Source organism: Lissotriton helveticus, chromosome 2_1 (genome assembly GCF_964261635.1).
Source record: "Lissotriton helveticus chromosome 2_1, aLisHel1.1, whole genome shotgun sequence".
NCBI classification, from domain to species: Eukaryota; Metazoa; Chordata; class Amphibia; order Caudata; family Salamandridae; genus Lissotriton; species Lissotriton helveticus.
The window spans coordinates 1,205,804,320-1,205,826,130 of NC_136059.1; positions in this window are offsets into that span (position 1 = coordinate 1,205,804,320).

Consider the following 21,811-nt stretch of genomic DNA (forward strand, 5'->3'; position numbering starts at 1 on the left):
TATGGCGTGAATGAGGTCCTCGACACCACGGCTACACAAACGGCAGAGCTGGTCACCACCTCTTCTTTCCCAAGGAGGTAGGAACCGATTGAAAGGCCCGAACCCCATGCAGAGTTTTAGGAATTTTTCCTTGGTGGTGATTTTTATTCCCGTTTTCAAGTAAGGTTGGGGTTTAAGTACTTTGTAGGTGTTCAGTACAAACCAGGCATGAACTTGTTCGGCTAATGCTTTTTTATCCTCTAAGGCAGATATTAGACGAGTTACCTTTGTTACAGCTTGTTTAAAAGCAGAATGATTCACTGAAATGTCCCAGAGGTCTGTCAGACCTAAAAGTTTGATGCATTCCTGCAGATTCTCTCTGGCTGGTGGTTTTTCAGGGCGAGACAGCTCCGTCCAGAGATGGTTATTCAGGGATCCTTCCTCATCTCCTTTAATTTTATGCCAGCATTTCACATAAGCTCCCCTTCTTTCCATTGTCCGTTTTTGGAGCCCAAACTCCCAACCGTATTTTGGGCTGGGGAAGCATATCTGGGGAGTTGGAAGACTGCTCTATGTGAATTAGTTATTATGTGATCAAGGATCTTTTCCTTTCATCGATTCGCTCTCATATGTTATTGTGGGCTGTAGTTTAGCTCGCAGGACCCTTAGCAGAGGGTCGAGCGTCATGTCCGGCAGCAACTTCATCAAGGGTTTTATGGATAAATAATTACCCCTTTCTCCGCAGAGATTTCATCTGTGGTTGTTTTGGTCTAGTATTAACCCCAGGAATTTGTAGCTTGTTCTAAATGATGACCATCCAAGAACCAATTAGGGTTTTTCTTCTTATGGTAGTTTACTGCCATCATTTCTGTTTTTTTTAAGTTTATTTTGAATGTGTTTCATTGTGAAAAACTGTGAGTCAGGTTCAGGAGATGCTGGAGTCCGATAGGGGTCCGGCTTATCAAAACTAAATCATCGGCGTATAACAAGTTTGACAATGTCATATTTCCTAGCTTTGGTGCATGGGATGTACATCTATCCAGCTCCTCCGGAAGACAGCTAAGAAAAGGTTAAAAAGCAATGGGGCTAGGACGCACCCTTGTTTCAGCCCTTTTGAGGTGGATATTTCTTTTTTATATGTGTGTACCAGTGCCTAGCTTTATCCTGACCCAGGTATTAGTTTGCAGATTCCTGAGTTGGTCTATGGGGTGGTGGGGGGGTATCCCCCAGCCGTCCAGTTTTTGCCCGAGTGGTATTCGGTCGAAGTGGTCGAACACAGCTGTAAAGCCTATAAAGCAGAGAAACAGGAGGTATTTTCCCTGTTTCGCTGCGCCCATGAGCAGGGTCAATGCCATAATGTTTGTTATTGTACCTTGTCCTTGCCGGAACCACTGAAATTCATCAGTTATAGTTATCTTGAGTAACTGTAACTAGTGCCCTTAAGTAACTATAACTCATAATATGTAAAACCAGGGCAAGAGTCAAGGGTACATGCGGGTAGATTGTGTCTACCGACTCTTTTCACAGGGTGGACGCCATCTCATCTGCCAAAGGTTGGGCCCCCCAGAAATGTGCAAAACTTGTCTTGGTGAAATTTTCAGACACAGGACACATTCAGCAGCGCCTGCACATTGTCTGCTTTTGTTTCGAGCAGCACCGTGCAGGCATAGAAGGGGCTTATCAGATTCCTGCTGGGTCCATAACAAACGGTACAAAAGGGGGTGGTGATGGACGGAGCATCTGAACCAATCGAACACTCACACCCAGTCAAAAGATCTGGGTTTGATCCATCACCGTTCTTTAGCCCACTCTGCTACCCCAGTTCAGACATGGCTATATGCAAATCAGTCTGACCCTGTGCCTCATGGGAACAGTCCAGCCCGAACTGCCAAGCCATGCCTTCCCTGGGCCGGAAACAAGCTTCCGAGGACCGGTTTCTGGCATTCCAGCCGTCTTCAGCCCGGCTTGCTTGAATCCAGTGGCAAAGTGAGCAAGGGACTCACGTCTGAGCATACCCTGCCACACTTATGGCGGCCAAAAGCGGTACAAAAGGGGGTGGTGATGGACGGAGCATCTGAACCAATCGAACACTCACACCCAGTCAAAAGATCTGGGTTTGATCCATCACCGTTCTTTAGCCCACTCTGCCACCCCAGTTCAGACATGGCTATATGCAAATCAGTCTGACCCTGTGCCTCATGGGAACAGTCCAGCCCGAACTGCCAAGTCATGCCTTCCCTGGACCGGAAACAAGCTTCCGAGGACCGGTTTCTGGCATTCCAGCCGTCTTCAGCCCGGCTTGCTTGAATCCAGTGGCAAAGTGAGCAAGCGACTCACGTCTGAGCATACCCTTCCACACTTATGGCGGCCTAAGCGGTACAAAAGGGGGTGATGATGGACGGAGCATCTGAACCAATCAAACACTCAAACCCAGTCAAAAGATCTGGGTTTGATCCATCACCGTTCTTTAGCCCATTCTGCCACCCCAGTTCAGACATGGCTATATGCAAATCAGTCTGACCCTGTGCCTCATGGGAACAGTCCAGCCCGAACTGCCAAGCCATGCCTTCCCTGGACCGGAAACAAGCTTCCGAGGACCGGTTTCCGGCATTCCATCCGTCTTCAGCCCGGCTTGCTTGAATCCAGTGGCAAAGTGAGCAAGGGACTCACGTCTGAGCATACCCTGCCACACTTATGGCGGCCAAAAGCGGTACAAAAGGGGGTGGTGATGGACGGACAAAAGATCTGGGTTTGATCCATCACCATTCTTTAGCCCACTCTGCCACCCCAGTTCAGACATGGCTATATTCAAATCAGTCTGACTCTGTGCCTCATGGGAACAGTCCAGCCCGAACTGCCAAGCCATGCCTTCCCTGGACCGGAAACAAGCTTCCGAGGACCGGTTTCTGGCATTCCAGCCGTCTTCAGCCCGGCTTGCTTGAATCCAGTGGCAAAGTGAGCAAGGGACTCACGTCTGAGCATACCCTGCCACACTTATGGCGGCCGAAAGCGGTACAAAAGGGGGTGGTGATGGACGGAGCATCTGAACCAATCAAACACTCACACCCAGTCAAAAGATCTGGGTTTTATCCATCACCGTTCTTTAGCCCACTCTGCCACCCCAGGTCAGAAATGGCTATATGCAAATCAGTCTGACCCTGTGCCTCATGGGAACAGTCCAGCCCGAACTGCCAAGCCATGCCTTCCCTGGACCGGAAACAAGCTTCCGAGGTGCGGTTTCTGGCATTCCAGCCGTCTTCAGCCCGGCTTGCTTGAATCCAGTGGCAAAGTGAGCAAGGGACTCACGTCTGAGCATACCCTGCCACACTTATGGCGGCCAAAAGCGGTACAAAAGGGGGTGGTGATAGACGGAGCATCTGAACCAATCAAACACTCACACCCAGTCAAAAGATCTGGGTTTGATCCATCACCGTTCTTTAGCCCACTCTGCCACCCCAGTTCAGACATGGCTATATGCAAATCAGTCTGACCCTGTGCCTCATGGGAACAGTCCTGCCCGAACTGCCAAGCCATGCCTTCCCTGGACCGGAAACAAGCTTCCGAGGACCGGTTTCTGGCATTCCAGCCGTCTTCAGCCCGGCTTGCTTGAATCCACTGGCAAAGTGAGCAAGGGACTCACGTCTGAGCATACCCTGCCACACTTATGGTGGCCAAAATTGGTACAAAAGGGGGTGGTGATGGACGGAGCATCTGAACCAATCAAACACTCACACCCAGTCAAAAGATCTGGGTTTGAGCCATCACCGTTCTTTAGCCCACTCTGCCACCCCAGTTCAGACATGGCTATATGCAAATCAGTCTGACCCTGTGCCTCATGGGAACAGTCCAGCCCGAACTGCCAAGCCATGCCTTCCCTGGACCGGAAACAAGTTTCTGAGGACCGGTTTCTGGCATTCCAGCCGTCTTCAGCCCGGCTTGCTTGAATCCAGTGGCAAAGTGAGCAAGGGACTCACGTCTGAGCATACCCTGCCACACTTATGGCGGCCAAAAGCGGTACAAAAGGGGGTGGTGATGAACGGAGCATCTGAACCAATAAAACACTCTCACCCAGTCAAAAGATCTGGGTTAGATCCATCACCGTTCTTTAGCCCACTCTGCCACCCCAGTTCAGACATGGCTATATGCAAATCAGTCTGACCCTGTGCCTCATGGGAACAGTCCGGTACAAAAGGGGATGGTGATGGACGGAGCATCTGAACCAATCAAACACTCACACCCAGTCAAAAGATCTGGGTTTAATCCATCATCGTTCTTCAGCCCACTCTGCCACCCCAGTTCAGACATGGCTATATGCAAATCAGTCTGACCCTGTGCCTCATGGGAACAGTCCAGCCCGAACTGCCAAGCCATGCCTTCCCTGGACCGGAAACAAGCTTCCGAGGACCGGTTTCTGGCATTACAGCCGTCTTCAGCCCGGCTTGCTTGAATCCAGTGGCAAAGTGAGCAAGGGACTCACGTCTGAGCATACCCTGCCACACTTTTGGCGGCCAAAAGCGGTACAAAAGGGGGTGGTGATGGACGGAGCATCTGAACCAATCAAACACTCACACCCAGTCAAAAGATCTGGGTTTAATCCATCACCGTTCTTTAGCCCACTCTGCCACCCCAGTTCAGACATGGCTATATGCAAATCAGTCTGACCCTGTGCCTCATGGGAACAGTCCTGCCCGAACTGCCAAGCCATGCCTTCCCTGGACCGGAAACAAGCTTCCGAGGACCGGTTTCTGGCATTCCAGCCGTCTTCAGCCCGGCTTGCTTGAATCCAGTGGCAAAGTGAGCAAGGGACTCACGTCTGAGCATACCCTGCCACACTTATGGTGGCCAAAATTGGTACAAAAGGGGGTGGTGATGGACGGAGCATCTGAACCAATCAAACACTCACACCCAGTCAAAAGATCTGGGTTTGAGCCATCACCGTTCTTTAGCCCACTCTGCCACCCCAGTTCAGACATGGCTATATGCAAATCAGTCTGACCCTGTGCCTCATGGGAACAGTCCAGCCCGAACTGCCAAGCCATGCCTTCCCTGGACCGGAAACAAGTTTCCGAGGACCGGTTTCTGGCATTCCAGCCGTCTTCAGCCCGGCTTGCTTGAATCCAGTGGCAAAGTGAGCAAGGGACTCACGTCTGAGCATACCCTGCCACACTTATGGCGGCCAAAAGCGGTACAAAAGGGGGTGGTGATGGACGGAGCATCTGAACCAATAAAACACTCTCACCCAGTCAAAAGATCTGGGTTAGATCCATCACCGTTCTTTAGCCCACTCTGCCACCCCAGTTCAGACATGGCTATATGCAAATCAGTCTGACCCTGTGCCTCATGGGAACAGTCCGGTACAAAAGGGGGTGGTGATGGACGGAGCATCTGAACCAATCAAACACTCACACCCAGTCAAAAGATCTGGGTTTAATCCATCATCGTTCTTCAGCCCACTCTGCCACCCCAGTTCAGACATGGCTATATGCAAATCAGTCTGACCCTGTGCCTCATGGGAACAGTCCAGCCCGAACTGCCAAGCCATGCCTTCCCTGGACCGGAAACAAGCTTCCGAGGACCGGTTTCTGGCATTACAGCTGTCTTCAGCCCGGCTTGCTTGAATCCAGTGGCAAAGTGAGCAAGGGACTCACGTCTGAGCATACCCTGCCACACTTTTGGCGGCCAAAAGCGGTACAAAAGGGGGTGGTGATGGACGGAGCATCTGAACCAATCAAACACTCACACCCAGTCAAAAGATCTGGGTTTAATCCATCACCGTTCTTTAGCCCACTCTGCCACCCCAGTTCAGACATGGCTATATGCAAATCAGTCTGACCCTGTGCCTCATGGAAACAGTCCAGCCCGAACTGCCAAGCCATGCCTTCCCTGGACCGCAAACAAGCTTCCGAGGACCGGTTTCTGGCATTACAGCCGTCTTCAGCCCGGCTTGCTTGAATCCAGTGGCAAAGTGAGCAAGGGACTCACGTCTGAGCATACCCTGCCACACTTATGGTGGCCAAAAGCGGTACAAAAGGGGGTGGTGAGGGACGGAGCATCTGAACCAATCAAACACAAACACCCAGTCAAAAGATCTGGGTTTGATCCATCACCGTTCTTTAGCCCACTCTGCAAACCCAGTTCAGACATGGCTATATGCAAATCAGTCTGACCCTGTGCCTCATGGGAACAGTCCAGCCCGAACTGCATATGGCCATATCTGAACTGGGGCGGCTGAGTGGGCTAAAGAATGGTGATGGATTAAACCCAGATCAGTTGACTGGGGGTGAGTGTTTGAATTGCTCTAACGCTCCGTCCATCATCCCCTTTTGTATCGCTTTGTTCGCCCTAAGTGTGGCAGGGTATGCTCAGACGTGAGTCCCTTGCTCACTTGGCCACTGGATTCAAGATAGCCTGGCTGATGAGGATTATGAATCCGAACCCGGTCCCAGGATGCTTGTTTCCGGTCCATGGAAGACATGGCTTGGCAGTTCGGGCTGGACTGTTCCCATGAGGCACAGAGTCAGACTGATTTGCATATAGCCATGTCTGAAATGGGGTGTCTGAGTGGGCTAAAGAATGGTGATGGATTAAACCCAGATCAGTTGACTGGGGGTGAGTGTTTGATTTGCTCAAACTCTCCGTCCATCATCCCCTTTTGTATCGCTGTAAAAGAAAGGCAGACACAAAATACAAATACCATTTACTATGTTTGCACTGATATAATAACCGGAGACACGGGACGTTTTGAAAAACTTTATCTATCTTCATCAAGGTCAGAAAGTAAAATGTTTACAGCAATCAAACTATCAATCACCAGGAGCGTGAATATCGTGTAGCTATGCAGAAAATAAAGTATGACCACCATTTAGATTTCTAAAGGAAAGGTAAGAACAGGGAACATACTAATAAGAACTTTCAGAAATTAGACTTGATACGGAATGACTAAAGGACGGGAAAAATAAGGAACATACTAGAATTTCTCAGTTGAGTATTACCCCTTGAAGGTGGGAAAGGAAAAAAGAACTTTAATTTGTACTACGATAATTTTGAGATACCATGTAGCTATAGGAAAGGTAAAACTGGAACATGCTAATATTCAGAGTAATTACTTTTAATTCAGTAAAGAGTGGGAAAAGAGAAAGAACATCTATTTATTTAAAGACAGTATTTATTCACCTATAAGGTAGGGGAAAAATGGAACAAACTAATGAAAGCACTTTCAACGATTTCAGTAATTTATAAAAGGGTAGGGTAAGAACAAGGGACGTAGGCAATTTATGATTTAGCAAACGTTCAGGCAAAGATAAGGATAAAAGATGCAAGTGTGTTTCCCTAACAGCTTTATATTTACCTAGCACGGTGTGGAGACCAACCCTGGCCACGGGTCAGTTAAGGACAGTAGGAACCCCCAAGGAAATACAGTCGCCAGTAGGCCACCTGGTGCAGAGTGGATACCCAGGACAGGACAGGAAAGCCAGATTAGGATCAGGACAGGACCATCAAGGTAAGACCAGCACCCGCAGTTCGGTAGCAACGCCTGCGCTACACCTTCTCTGCAGCTATCAGTCAGAACCCCGATTGGGTTATCGAATTCCCCAGCAAAGTGCTCCGCCAGCACTTAAGGTTTCCAAAACCCCGATTGAGTCTCTGGAAATTACGGACAGAGTGCTCCGCAGCACCTCTGTTTCTCGATCAGCTATTGAGTGCGTTGGGTCAGTGACAGGTCAGCTATTCGGACAAGTCGGACAATTTCTCTAGCTAAACCTAGGCTAGATATACTGTTTTCGGGTCAGTGTACCACCCCTCAAATGTTGCAAGTGTAAGAATCCCCAATTTCAATTGGTCCAAAGAAAGGACAGGTCATCACACCAACTAGGATTTGACTTTCTCAAGCCTACAATTTACATTTTTGGGACCTCCCCTCGAATTTGGGGTTCCCATGACATGTGCTTTTCACCTAACAATGGCTAATACAAATTTCATATACAATTGTTTCAAATGTAGTACAGTTCAGCTTCGTCTTGCTGGGTTACAGGTCGGTTCCCAGGAGCATCTTGGCTGTGGCAGCCAGCTGGCTGGGTTCCACTGGTACAAGGTTTTCTTCCCTCTGCCAGGGTGACATGCGCAGTAGGGACTTCTAAGATGGAGTAGTAAGCATTTCCCAGGCCCAAAAGATTTGATACATAAAAAGTAAAGGAGAACAAATTAGAACACAGAAATAACTGATTACACTGTATACCAGGAATCCCTATATGACTCCCATTACTTTATAATAACTATAGCATTAGGATTAGTGCAAGGACAAACAGCATAGCAAAAGCTGCAGTGCAAGCTTCGGCATGTGAGAACATAAAGCAGCCATCTTATTGCCAATGCGCAGGTGCGAAAAGTTCCCACCAGAACTGCGAGTACGTCACGTCACATGGGTATGACCGACGCATGCGCAGAAGAAATTCCCGCATAGCAGCAGCCATTTTAGTAGCAAGCGTTTTAGGATGAGTAAACATATAAGCAAGCGTCACTGGGACACCCCGTGTAATGTAAAATGTGCAATAATAGTAACACAAACAGGTTGATTATACTTATTAACATTATTTGAGGTTCTTGATATAAGCAAGTCGCTTTACGTGTGAATCCTTGCTCCATCAATCCCCTCTTTGATGATATTTTATATCATCACAAATTCATAGAACCAGGTGCCAACTTTTTCACTTTTTCCCCAGTTCAATCTCTTCAAACATTCGGTTCAGCTTTTCTTTAGTCTCTTTATCAGGGTGAGAATTTTTCACCCTTTTGTAAATCTGATTATTCAGTTCCTCTAATTCAAGTTCATCCACATTTCTCTTCACTCCTCTCTTGTTCACAGTGTACTTCTTTTGGTGCTTTCGACATTTACAGCAGATTATGATTATAAACACTACTAAACCTATTCCCGCAATTGGCATCAGTACTTTACTCAAAAGACTTTTACCTAAGTTAGAAAACCGATGATCTACGGCGGAGAGACCATCAGTAAGTCTCTTCCAGGCACTGTCAACCTCAAGTGGTTTGAGCTCCTTTGCCAAATTAGTAATGTTCCTCACATACCCTTTGATTTCAACACTTTTGTCAGGTATGTAAGTGCAACAATGTTGCGCTTTCAACATTCTGCAGACTCCACCCTCTTTTGCCAATAGAGTGTCAAAAGCAAGTCGATCGCAACCACTTCGGTATTGACCATCAGGAATCCTCCAGCAGTGTCAGTTGATAACCGATCCACAACTGTTGACAATTTGCAAATTCTGTGTGTATTCAGAACCACTCCCACTGTAGGTATCAGTGCACTAAAAATATCTCCTACTATTTCACCAGCACTTTCTCGCTTAGTACATTCTAATGTATTAGTTTTTACAATCCTTCCAGTGATTTTCCCCACATGGTATATCTTTGGGAAGACAATACCAAAGTAACAGCTCCCGTACCAATGGTCGGGCAATTTAAAATAAGCCTTATTCCCACATATAAAATACATTCCTGGAAACACAGGCTCTGACCCATCTTTGAAACCCCAAACCCCATTTACCTTGTAATTATGTTCGCATTCACTGGAACCAATGAAAATATTGTTATAATAACTAGTCATTTCTCTATGAAGACAAAGTTTCCCTTTCTTTTTGAAGTCCAGCAACATCGCAGTGTTAGCTCCACCATTTGAGGTGCTCCCTATACTTTCTGCCCATTTAGGAACTTTCTGGTTCTTGTCTTTGGCTTTCTTTTGGAAACTTTCTCCTCTTTTCTCTACCATATTTAGGAATTCTTTTTCTTTTTCGTGTAATGAACAGGTCAAGTTATTTTTGTGTGCGTCATCTATATTTATTTTTCCTACAGTTAGAAAATATTCACTCATGTATTTAGCTACGTCTCTAGTTGTATGTACAGGGTTCAGGTTTCTTCGAACAGGAAGTTCTGCAAATGTCACGTCAAGGTTTGAGTAATAATACTGTAAAGGTCCTCTTTTATAAAATAAACTGGTTAGTATACGACAGGAAATTCCATAGGTTACGGTCAGGTGATGATAAGTCACACCTTCAGCCACGGAAGTAGGTAGCTTCATGCAGACATAACAGTCGTCTATTTCCATAGTTTCTACATAATGTACTAACAGGTTTGCGAAAATATTTAAATGAGTCTTGTTCTTTATTTTGTTAAAGTGTAATTCTTCCTCATCTGGTGCTTCTAAATCTATGCTTGTTTGTTTCAGGCTAAGGGGTTTGTCTAGTAAGTCTACTCTTTGTGGTGTACTTCTAGTGTGTGATTCTACAGTATCGTCTGGTAGGTTAATATTTGGGTACAGACTCTGGTTTTTACTCATCATAGAAGGAATAGTTATAGTTAGTCCTATCCAAAGTATCAGTACTATAGCTATACTACATAAACATACTTGGCAGCATGTTTTACAACAACTTCGTCTCGGTCTCCCATTCACAGAAGAATCAGACATTTTGGCTCAAAAGAAGCTTCAACCCCTCTTTGTAACTCTGCACAGCTTGCTTACTCGAGCAACTTTTCAGGTTGGTTCTGCTTCTTCTTCAGTCTGTTCAGCAATCAATTCCTCATCACTTTCGTCACTTATTTCCAGATTCTCAAATTCCTCCAATACAAAGTAAGTCCACTCAGGACTCGGGTATTTGCTATTCAGCTTTTTGATACGAGCACTTCTCTTAGGTTTCACTACAGTTGGGTCAGTCTGACTTGAGACCTCATTTATCTGTTCAGGCTCTTCATTTATAGTCTTTAAACGCAATCTCAGTCTTTTCACAAATCTAGGTACTGAGTCACCTTTTCTGAGTCTTTTAACTGGCACTGTGTCTTGGCCTTCTTCAAACACTCTTTTGTTTTCGTTTAGTTGTGGCACATTGGGATCAAGTTCGTCCTCTGTATTATTCCCTAACTGACTAGGTCCAGGTCTTTCGTTCGTTTCTTCTGCCTGGTCCCTAAACTGGCCTTGTTCAGGTGTATGCTGATTTTGGCTTTGTTCTGTTTCGATCTCTTCTTCCTGAACACAATTGTCAAGTCCTATCTGTTCCTGCTCAAGCTCTTCGAACTCTTGATTTTCTTCCGTTTGAACCTCCGCCCTAGTCTCTAACTGTCCCTCTTCGGGTGCAGGTGTTCTTGGTGGAGTGTCAATTACCTGCTCTCTCCCTACCTGATCCTCCTCAGAATCAGATTTAACGTGGATTTCGATGATCTGAGTAGCTTCTTCTTCACCTGTCTCATCCTCACTATCCCACTGTCTATCTCAAAAGGTCTGTCTTCTGGTTCGTATAGGGTCGATTGTCAGATCGATTATTGGGACCCAATTTTCTTGACTGGAGCTCGGTTGTTCTTCTTCAGCTACTTCAGGACCGATATCTTGGGATCCTTCAGCTGCGCAACCTTCAGCCTCAGTTTCGTCAGGTTCAGTCACTTTCCTCGTGTGGCTGGCATGGATCCAGCGAGGTACTCCGGCACACTTCACAGCTGTGGTGGTTACCAGTATCACCTGTCGTGGCTTTCCCCACCTTGGTTCAAGGCAACTTTTCCGAGTGTGCTTCTTTATTACGACCCAGTCACCTGGATTCAGGTCATGTGCTGGAGTTGTCGGCCTGGCGACGGCATCTCCCCCAACCTGGTGAGAGATAGAACGCACTTGGTCAGCCAGCTCTTTACAGTATTCCAGTACCAAATCATCAGATATGCTTATTATTTTGTATCCTGGTACCCAAGCTTGCCGCATTGCTCTTCCCATCAGGATCTCGTGGGGACTCAAGCTTGTGTTCCGATCTGGAATACTTCTGAGTCCCATAAACACGAGAGGAAGAGCATCTGGCCATTCCAATTGAGAGTATTCACACATCTTTCCCAATCTTGCTTTGATTGTGCCATTCAGTTGTTCTACCACTCCAGAAGCCTCTGGGCGATATGCACAGTGCAGTGTTTGCGTGATTTTGAATGCTTCACAGATTTGTTTTATTATTTCATTCTGGAAATGACTTCCTCTGTCAGATTCGATTGTGACTGGGAATCCGTACCTAGGTATTAGTTCTCTAAGTAATAATTTGGCTACTGTGATGCTGTCATTTCTATGGGCAGGGTAAGCTTCCACCCATTTTGAAAACAGGCAGACAATGACAAGCAGATATTTCATTCCTCGACAAGGGGGCAACTGAATGAAGTCAAGTTGGAGTCTAATAAAAGGGCCCTCTGCCTTTCCAATTTTTCCTGGTAATACTACAGTTTTCTTCCCAGGGTTAAATTGTTGACAGATCAAACACCTCTGGCAGAGTGCTTCTGCAACGTTTCTGAACTTCGAATTGAACCATGTCTGGTGGAACATGCGAATCATCGCATCTCTGCCTATATGTGTGTCTCCATGTATTAACCTAGCCATAGGAGCAATCATACAGTCTGGCAACACAGGCATATCATCAAGGTAAACAATGACACCATCTTCACTTCTCCTTCGACAACCAAAGTTTCTCCATCTTTGTTTTTCCTGTGGCTCTGCTGCTTCCTGTAAGTCTCTCACTTCCTCCCATGTATTCACTCCCTCGAGCATCATAAGTTGGCAGCTGTTTCCGTTTCCCCCAATCTTTATATTGATTGAAATTCGGTATCTTGCACAATGTTGGGCTAATTGGTCAGCATATCGATTACCTGCTGTCACTTTGTCATCGCCAGATTTGTGAGCAGCACACTTGACCACAGCCAATTCTTTTGGTAACTGGATTGATTCCAGTAGATCCTGCATATATTTTCCATTTCTGATAGGGGTGTCTGAAGAAGTCAGGAACTCCCTTTGCATCCACAGCTGGCCAAAGTCATGCACAACCCATAACCATATTGGCTATCAGTATATATGGTTATTTTCAAGTTCCTCCCAAATTTACAAGCTTTTGTCAATGCAACCAATTCAGCTACTTGTGCAGACTTGACTCCATGTAAATAGAATGCTTCCACTGGACCTCCTAGAGTGCACACAGAGTAGGCAGCGCTTAGGCCACCTTCCTCATGTCTCATGCATGAGCCGTCTACAAACAGCTCATAATCTTCACTAATCAGAGGGTTCTCTTTTATGTCTGGGCGTGGTTTTGTACTGAACTCAGTCAAATCAATGCAGTCATGTTCAATTTCCTCCCTCAATTCTGCTGCGAATGAGCTAGGTAGTAAGGTAGCTGGATTCAGAATATTACATCTAGAAATAGTTACTTTTCCTGCACCTACAAGGATTCTCTCATACTTAGTCAGCCGACTAGCAGTGAGATACTGAGTCTTTGTTCTCGTACAACAGAATGTGGAACATACACAGTTACCGGATGCCCCATAACAATGGACTCACTCTGTTCAAGACTTGTGCAGGTTGCAGCTACAGCTTTCAAACATCCAGGTAATCCAGCTGCTACTGGGTCCAATGTGGAAGAAAAGTATGCCACTGGACGTCTGGTCAAACCATGAATTTGGGTCAGGACTGCAATTGCACAATTGTCTCGTGTGTCACAGAACAGTGCAAAATCTTTTGAATAGTCAGGCATTCCTAATGCAGGAGCAGTACAGAGACATTCTCGCAATTTTACAAAAGCAGTCATGCTTTCGTCATCCCATTCCACAGGATCTTTTGCTCCTTTCCTGGTCATTTTTATCAATGGTCTTGCTAGGACTGCAAATCCCACAATCCACTGCCTACAGTACCCTACAACTCCAAGGAACATTCTGATTTCCTTCTGGGTATTTGGCAATTCCATGTTTCGAATTATCCTGATTCTTTCGGTGGTGACTTTCCTGATACCTCTCTCTATCTGTTGCCCCAGATATTTTACTGATGTGGTACAGAATTGCAGCTTTTCTGGTGACACTTTATGTCCACCTTCACCTAAATGGTTCAGCAAGGCAATGGTGTCAGTAACACAGTCGTTTCTACTCTTAGACGCAACCAAGTGGTCGTCTATGTATTGCACCAGAACTGATTTTCCGGGCAATATTAGGGTTTCAAGGCACTTTTTCAGAATCTGATTAAAAATTGAGGGGCTTTCTGTGTACCCCTGAGGGAGGCGATTCCAGACGTAGACGTGACTGTCGAACTCAAATGAGAAAAGAAATTTGCTGTCTGGATGCAATGAAATTGAAAAGAATGCGTGACATAGGTCAATGACGGTAAACCATCCAGCATTCCATGGAATTTGGTATAGAATAACTGCAGGGTTTGGCACAACAGGACAACAAGGAACCACAATTTTGTTAACCTTGCCCAGATCCTGTACTACCCTGGACTTACCACTAGGTTTCTTTATGCCAATTATCGGTGAGTTACAAGGGCTGCTCAATACTGCTTGCAATATTCCTGCTTCTAGTAATCTGTTTATTTCAATAGCAACTCCTGCTTTTACTTCTGCACTAATTGTGTACTGTTTAGTATTTGGGTAGACTGCATCTTCTTTAATGGCTATTTTAATTGGCCATTAATCCTACATCTTTTCCAGTAAAATCCCATACTTCCAGTTTCACTGTCTCTTGGAGTTCTTCAGGTAAGTCTTGTATTGTCAGTCTTTCAATTTCTGAGTCGAGTCTTGCTAACATTAATTTGTATATTCCGTCTTCGTCTGGGGTCTGAATTTCGACGCCATTTGGTGTGCAAAAGATAGTACAGTTCATTTTACACAACAAATCTCGTCCTAGAAGGTTTACAGGACTGGAATCACAAACAACAAATCTATGCATCTCTTTAAAATTCCCAATTTTAATCTCCATGGGTTCTGTAACTGGGGTACTAATTAGCTGATTAGAAACGCCCACTACTTGGATCGCTTCTCCCGAGAGGGGTAGGTTTGGAACGTCTGCTGTTCTCACAGTAGAACGGGTAGCACCAGTGTCCAACAGAAAGGTGACATCATTTCCTTCAACCTTTCCTTCAATGTATGGCCCTGACTGGTCCACCGGTAAGGAGGCGCCAAGCACGCACTCCTCGTCCTCCCCCCTCAGGCACCGTCAGTAGGTGTCATCACAGAGAAACGTGTCATTTCACAGAAATTGTGAAGTTGCTGCATTTCTATCCTCCTTTCCTTCCCTCACTTCGGTGTCTTCACCCTGTTGTGCTTTGCTCCTATAATTTGACCTAGGTGCACGAGGCAACTGATTCTGTTGCTGCTGGGTCTTTCGTGGTTTCTCATTCTGCATCTGTGGATTTAAATCATTAATTTGCAAATTACCATTTTGCACAGCCTTACACTCGTCTCTCCAGTGCCTATCTGTCCGCACCCGTGACAGGGGAACTTCTTTTTGGCCTCCTCTCGGCTCATCTTTACTCTGGGCTTTCCCCACCTCCGGGGCTTTGATTCTGATTACTAGTTAATTTATTTAGCTGTTGTTCCTGGTGTTCTGCTAATTTCACCTGTGCCCACATGACCTTTTCCTTTAACTCTTTCCGTTTATCTGCCAATTCATCCTCGCAATACTTAGCATACTTCAGGATCTCATCAATTGGTTTAGACTGCCAGCAGATTTTATTGTCTTTTATCCACTGCGAAATCTCAGGCCTTAACCCTAGCACAGATCGATAAAAGAAGTGGGTCATGTCTTTCATTTGAATGTTATCCAGTCCACTGTACGTTTTGAACACTTGTAATAGTTGTTCATAATGGGAATGCACAGTTTCATCTCGATTCTGGGTAGTTCTGTCTATTCGGGTCCAATCAGTTTCCTTTGCAGGCACCTTTCCTTTTAGATGCAATATTACCTGATTGTATTTTTTCATTACATCTGCTGAAGGAGCCCCTGTCTTTGGGTCCCTCGGGAACTCATCACTAGGCCAATCAACAGCAATTTTACATTCTGACCATAGATCTACAGGAACTACAATGTCAAAGAACCCATCTAGATCTTTCAGGAGGAATTTCTGAACTTTCACAAATCTCTCGACCTGTCTGTACCAATCTACAGGTTTTTCTCGTAATTTTGGGAAGTCATTTGTAAAGGACACAATATCTTGTCTGGACCATGGAACATGTACATATCCTCCACCTGGCACTTCTCGCATCTGCCTTGTCTGCTTCTTTTAAGACATACTCAGAAGCCATTTGTTTTCATCTAATTTCCTCTTTTTTCTTTGCCCACCTGGCTTTCCATTTTTCTACTTCTCCCCATTTTTGTAACAGGTTTAACAATTCTCTGATCTGTACCTTTTTCCCTGACACATTCATGTTTTCCAAATCTTTGTCTGAGAACTCTGCTCTGTAGGGTTTTTGCAACACTTTAGATTTACCAATATCTATTCCCATACTAGCCGCTGTGTCCATTAATTTCTCATGGAACACTCTGGTATTACGGGTGATACTTTTGCAAATAAATAGCAATTCTTCCTCGGTCAGGGTGTTCAGTCTGTCTAAACCCACATTTCCAGCCATCAGTTCTTCCAATTCTATTCTTAGTCTGTAAATATCTAATGGTCTCGGCTGAGGATTTTGTTTTTCTAATTCTCGGCTCCATCTTTCAATTTCTTCAGGAGTCACTACCGTGGCACTTACCCGTAGATGACTCAATCTGTACTTCTCTCGAAGTGAAAGGAGTGTTCTTTCTCTGTGAACCCCCGTCTGGTTCCCTTATCGGTAAATCCATCAAGGAAATCACAGATTCACATTCACTTGCCTGATCATCTACAATTAAGGGCTCTTTTCTCGGCTGTACTACAGATGGGGTAATAATTGGAGTCTTTGGACTCCCCTGATTATCCCCGTACAAAGGAACCACTGGTTCAATGGTTACTGGATTGTCAGAGCTTCAGGACTGGTATTCAGTTGGGTGATTTTTTGAATTAATTATGTTCTTTGTTTATCTAGAGCTTCTCGTTCTCTATCCTGCAGTACTTTTCCCATGGTTGTTTCGTGCATTATTTGCGGAGTTAGGGTGGGAGTATAATTCGGGGCAGTCGGATGTGTCAAACTTGGTCCTTCACCATAATTAGGTTTCAGGAATGGATTTCCCATACTTAAGGGTCTTGACTCTTCCTGATAAGGAGGTCTTAGACAGGTGTCTCTCGCACTTACGGGTCTTGATCCCTCATTATAAGGGGGTGGATTCTTCATTAACAATTCCTCCAGATAATCATCATCTGAATCCCCACTGGTCATCAAATGCTTTGTTTTCTCTGTCCTTTTCTCTCCCAGGGGCGCTTCTAGTGTTATTACAGGGTACAGTCCTTCTACCATCATATTCTGTCTCCATTCTTTCATTTGTTTCTCTCGGGTCTCTCTATTTACTTTTGGGTAAAATGTTGTTAACCCTTTGTCATTTCTGTGTCTGTCTCGCTCAAAAGCTTCTATTTCCCATTCTTCTAAGGCCTCATATTGCGTTAGTCTGGATCTGGGATGTAAATCATTCATTCGTGTTCTCAAATTCAACAAAATCCTGCCATTAAATGTACCTTCTAATGGAAATGCCAAAATTCCGTCATTTTTAGTATATTCCTCCCAATTTTCCAACCATACACAAGCATGGTACCCTCTGTCAAACATCATAAATGATGCGGGAGTATTAGGTGGTGGGGTGATAACTCCTTCTCTAGTTTTGATAGGCTTGTCTTTCTTGAAATAATTCTTTACTTTGTTTACAAGAGTCATTTTCCTCTTGCTTCCGTACATAATACAATTTCTAGATGTTCTCCACTGATCCCTTACAAACCCTTGATATCTAGGATCCGGTCGGGACTCTGGATGTCTCGAATACCACATATACTTTTTCGCAAATTGCTTTTTGTTTACAAAGATCACTTCCAATCCAAATGCGTCTTCTATTTTTCTGCAACCAACCAACTGCGCGATTTCAAAATATTCCAACCAATGGGTGCGCGGCGTTTCTCGTAAACGAGTTCCCACGCTCCTGTGCTCACCCCTCCTTTACAATTCTGTCTCAGCCACACGCCCGCTGTCTCGACCAATACCAGCGCGGCACGGAGTGACGTCAGCGCAGCTCCGCAACTGACTCTCTCCTTCACAAGGTAACGGAAAACTCAATTTCTACCCTTTAAAGTGCATGTGCTCTGTTTAATTTACAACGCAAACACATTCGCCACTGTACTCGAGTGTCTAGAAAGAAAAGATTTGTTTCACTGCAAGTAAACCTCTTCTATTTACTTCTCAATTACTGCGAGTAGAACCCTTCTGCCTACCCTTCACACAAGCATTAGAGAACCTGCTACTCCTTCGACTCATCCACCTTGGGATATATACTAAGCCAAAAGTTTCACCAGTGAACCCCTTTGCTATCAATCAAGCTCAGACGAACCTGCTACTCCTTCCGTGTAACCCTTACTAGGTTTTGCCAGCGAACTCTTTGCTATCATTTATTCATACATTTATACAGAAAACCCTAATTAGTGCTTCCAGTTCTACCTAACCTGCACCAATTTTCCTCGAGCAACTGACCTCACTGCGACGTGGATTCTCCTCACCACCCGCTATTCTGCTCCAGGGGATACCAGACAAATATGTAACAATCACTAACGAGTGTATTAGTACATATATCAATAAAACAGCAAGAAAAACAATTTAAAACATTTCATAATTTTTCAAAGCAATAAACACTTTTACATTTGATCGATCAATACTTTTAGCAGCAATAAATGTTCACAGTTTGCAGCAAATAACCTATCTACCTATCTTAACTAGTCCTACCTAATTTTAACTAGTCCCTAACCATTTCCACTGCTACCAGAAAATTACTGATAGAGCGCGCAGGTCACCCGACTATAATTTTACCATATACACATTGGGCCCATAAATTCAATTCACCATATTTATTAATCGGGTAACCTTACACTCTACTACCAGTAACCCAGTTCCTTCCTATTTATTTCCCATGTACCCGACTTACCAATCCACTGTTACGGGTACCTATGATCACAATGGATCAGGGAGTTAGCTGTAAAAGAAAGGCAGACACAAAATACAAATACCATTGTTGGACTCGGCCTCGTGGCGTGGTCCTACCCCTCCCGCATGGCGGGCCCAGGACGACATCGGCCCTCCATCGACACGCTGTCGCCCCTCCGGACACCACCCTCAACGAACCCTCGACGAGAGCAGCCCCCCTGGCAACCTAGGGCTCTCCCCCCTGGGACCCCGGCGGACCCTGCTCTCGCCAACCCCGCCGGCCCGGCGACCATTCCAGGCCGCCATTTCCAGCCCAACTCCATCTTGGGCCTCTCACGTCCCGAGCACGTGGCCGCAGCCGCCCCTGGCCCTGGCCCCAGCGTAGCCCCGACATCGAGGCACCAAGATCCTCCCAGGTGGTAGAGTAGCCACTTGGCGGATCCCGGAGGAGGGGGTTTTCGATGGCCCCCCAGCCGTCCCCGGACGCCTGGTATCGATCGCTCTCCAGCCTCCCTGGGCGCGGGCTCCACCCCCCTGCTGGGTGTCTGGACACCTTCATCCCGGCCCCTCTGAACCCCAGGCGCGAGGGTCCGGACATCAAAGGCCTCCAGTCCTATATCTGGGCCAGCCCTGGACCAGGACTCTAGCTGTATCTTGGAGTCGAAGCCCTGCTGACCTCGTCGCGGCTGATCCTGATCCGAACTCTTGCACCTGGAACCTTCGAGGCCCTGCTGACGCTGTCGCGGCATGACCAAGCTGAACCACCTTCGAGGCCCTGCTGACGCTGTCGCGGCCTGACCAAGCTGAAACACCTTCGAGGCCCTGCTGACGCTGTCGCGGCCTGACCAAGCTGAAACACCTTCGAGGCCCTGCTGACGCTGTCGCGCCTGACCGAGCGGAAACACCTTCGAGGCCCTGCTGACGCCGTCGCGGCCTGACCGAGGTGAACAACCTTCGAGGCCCTGCTGACGCTGTCGCGGCCTGATCACGCTGAACTATCTCAAGGCCCTACTGACGCTGTCGCGGCCCGACCCCTTGAACTATCCACGCTCCAGTTGGTACTAAGACTATCCCGCTACCCCCTTCTTCCCGAAACCAAGACTTTACGGATCCCTCGATCCCAGTGTTATGCTACTACGAGAACGTGTCTTCATTGTTTATATAAAGATTCTTGAGAGTATCCCTTCGTGTGGTGTCCGTCTGTGGTAGTGTGATTGCTCCGTTGTTACGATTGTAGGAGAGGCGCCTCGCCAAGAAGGCCTCCCTACGGTGCTCGGCCTATCCCCTACAGAGATGTGGGTCTCGGGGTGGGCAGTCAGACATCTTCTGTCTCCCCTGGGATCGCCTTTCTAACAACCATTTACTATGTTTGCACTCATATAATAACCAGAGACACGGGACGTTTTGAAAAAGTTTATCTATCTTCATCAAGGTCAGAAAGTAAAATGTTTACAGCAATCAAACTATCAATCACCAGAAGCGTGAATATCGTGTAGCTATGCAGAAAATAAAGTATGCCCACCATTTAGATTTCTAAAGGAAAGGTAAGAACAGGGAACATACTAATAAGAACTTTCAGAAATTAGACTTGATACGGAATGACTAAAGGACGGGAAAAATAAGGAACATACTAGAATTTCCCAGTTGAGTATTACCCCCTTGAAGGTGGGAAAGGAAAAAAGAACTTTAATTTGTACTACGATAATTTTGAGATACCATGTAGCTATAGGAAAGGTAAAACTGGAACATGCTAATATTCAGAGTAATTACTTTTATTTCAGTAAAGAGTGGGAAAAGAGAAAGAACATCTATTTATTTAGAGACAGTATTTATTCACCTATAAGGTAGGGGAAAAATGGAACAAACTAATGTAAGCACTTTCAACGATTTCAGTAATTTATAAAAGGGTAGGGTAAGAACAAGGGACATAGGCAATTTATGATTTAGCAAAAGTTCAGGCAAAGATAAGGATAAAGGATGCAAGTGTGCTTCCCTAACAGCTTTATATTTACCTAGCACGGTGTGGAGACCAACCCTGGCCACGGGTCAGTTAAGGACAGTAGGAACCCCAAGGAAAGACAGTCGCCAGTAGGCCACCAGGTGCAGAATGGATACCCAGGACAGGACAGGAGAGCCATATTAGGATCAGGACAGGACAGGACCACCCAGGTAAGACCAGCACCCGCAGTTCGGTAGCAACGCCTGCGCTACACCTTCTCTGCAGCTATCAGTCAGAACCCCGATTGGGTTATCGAATTCCCCAGCAAAGTGCTCTGCCAGCACTTAAGGTTTCCAAAACCCCGATTGAGTCTCTGGAAATTACGGACAGAGTGCTCCGCAGCACCTCTGTTTCTCGATCAGCTATTGAGTGCGTTGGGTCAGTGACAGGTCAGCTATTCGGACAAGTCGGACAATTTCTCTAGCTAAACCTAGGCTAGATATACTGTTTTCGGGTCAGTGTACCACCCCTCAAATGTTGCAAGTGTAAGAATCCCCAATTTCAATTGGTCCAAAGAAAGGACAGGTCATCACACCAACTAGGATTTGACTTTCTCAAGCCTACAATTTACATTTTTGGGACCTCCCCTCGAATTTGGGGTTCCCATGACATGTACTTTTCACCTAACAATGGCTAATACAAATTTCATATACAATTGTTTCAAATGTAGTACAGTTCAGCTTCGTCTTGCTGGGTTACAGGTCGGTTCCCAGGAGCATCTTGGCTGTGGCAGCCAGCTGGCTGGGTTCCACTGGTACAAGGTTTTCTTCCCTCTGCCAGGGTGACGTGCGCAGTAGGGACTTCTAAGATGGAGTAGTAAGCCTCTCCCAGGCCCAAAAGATTCGATACATAAAAAGTAAAGGAGAACAAATTAGAACACAGAAATAACTGATTACACTCTATACCAGGAATCCCTATATGACTCCCATTACTTTATAATAACTATAGCATTAGGATT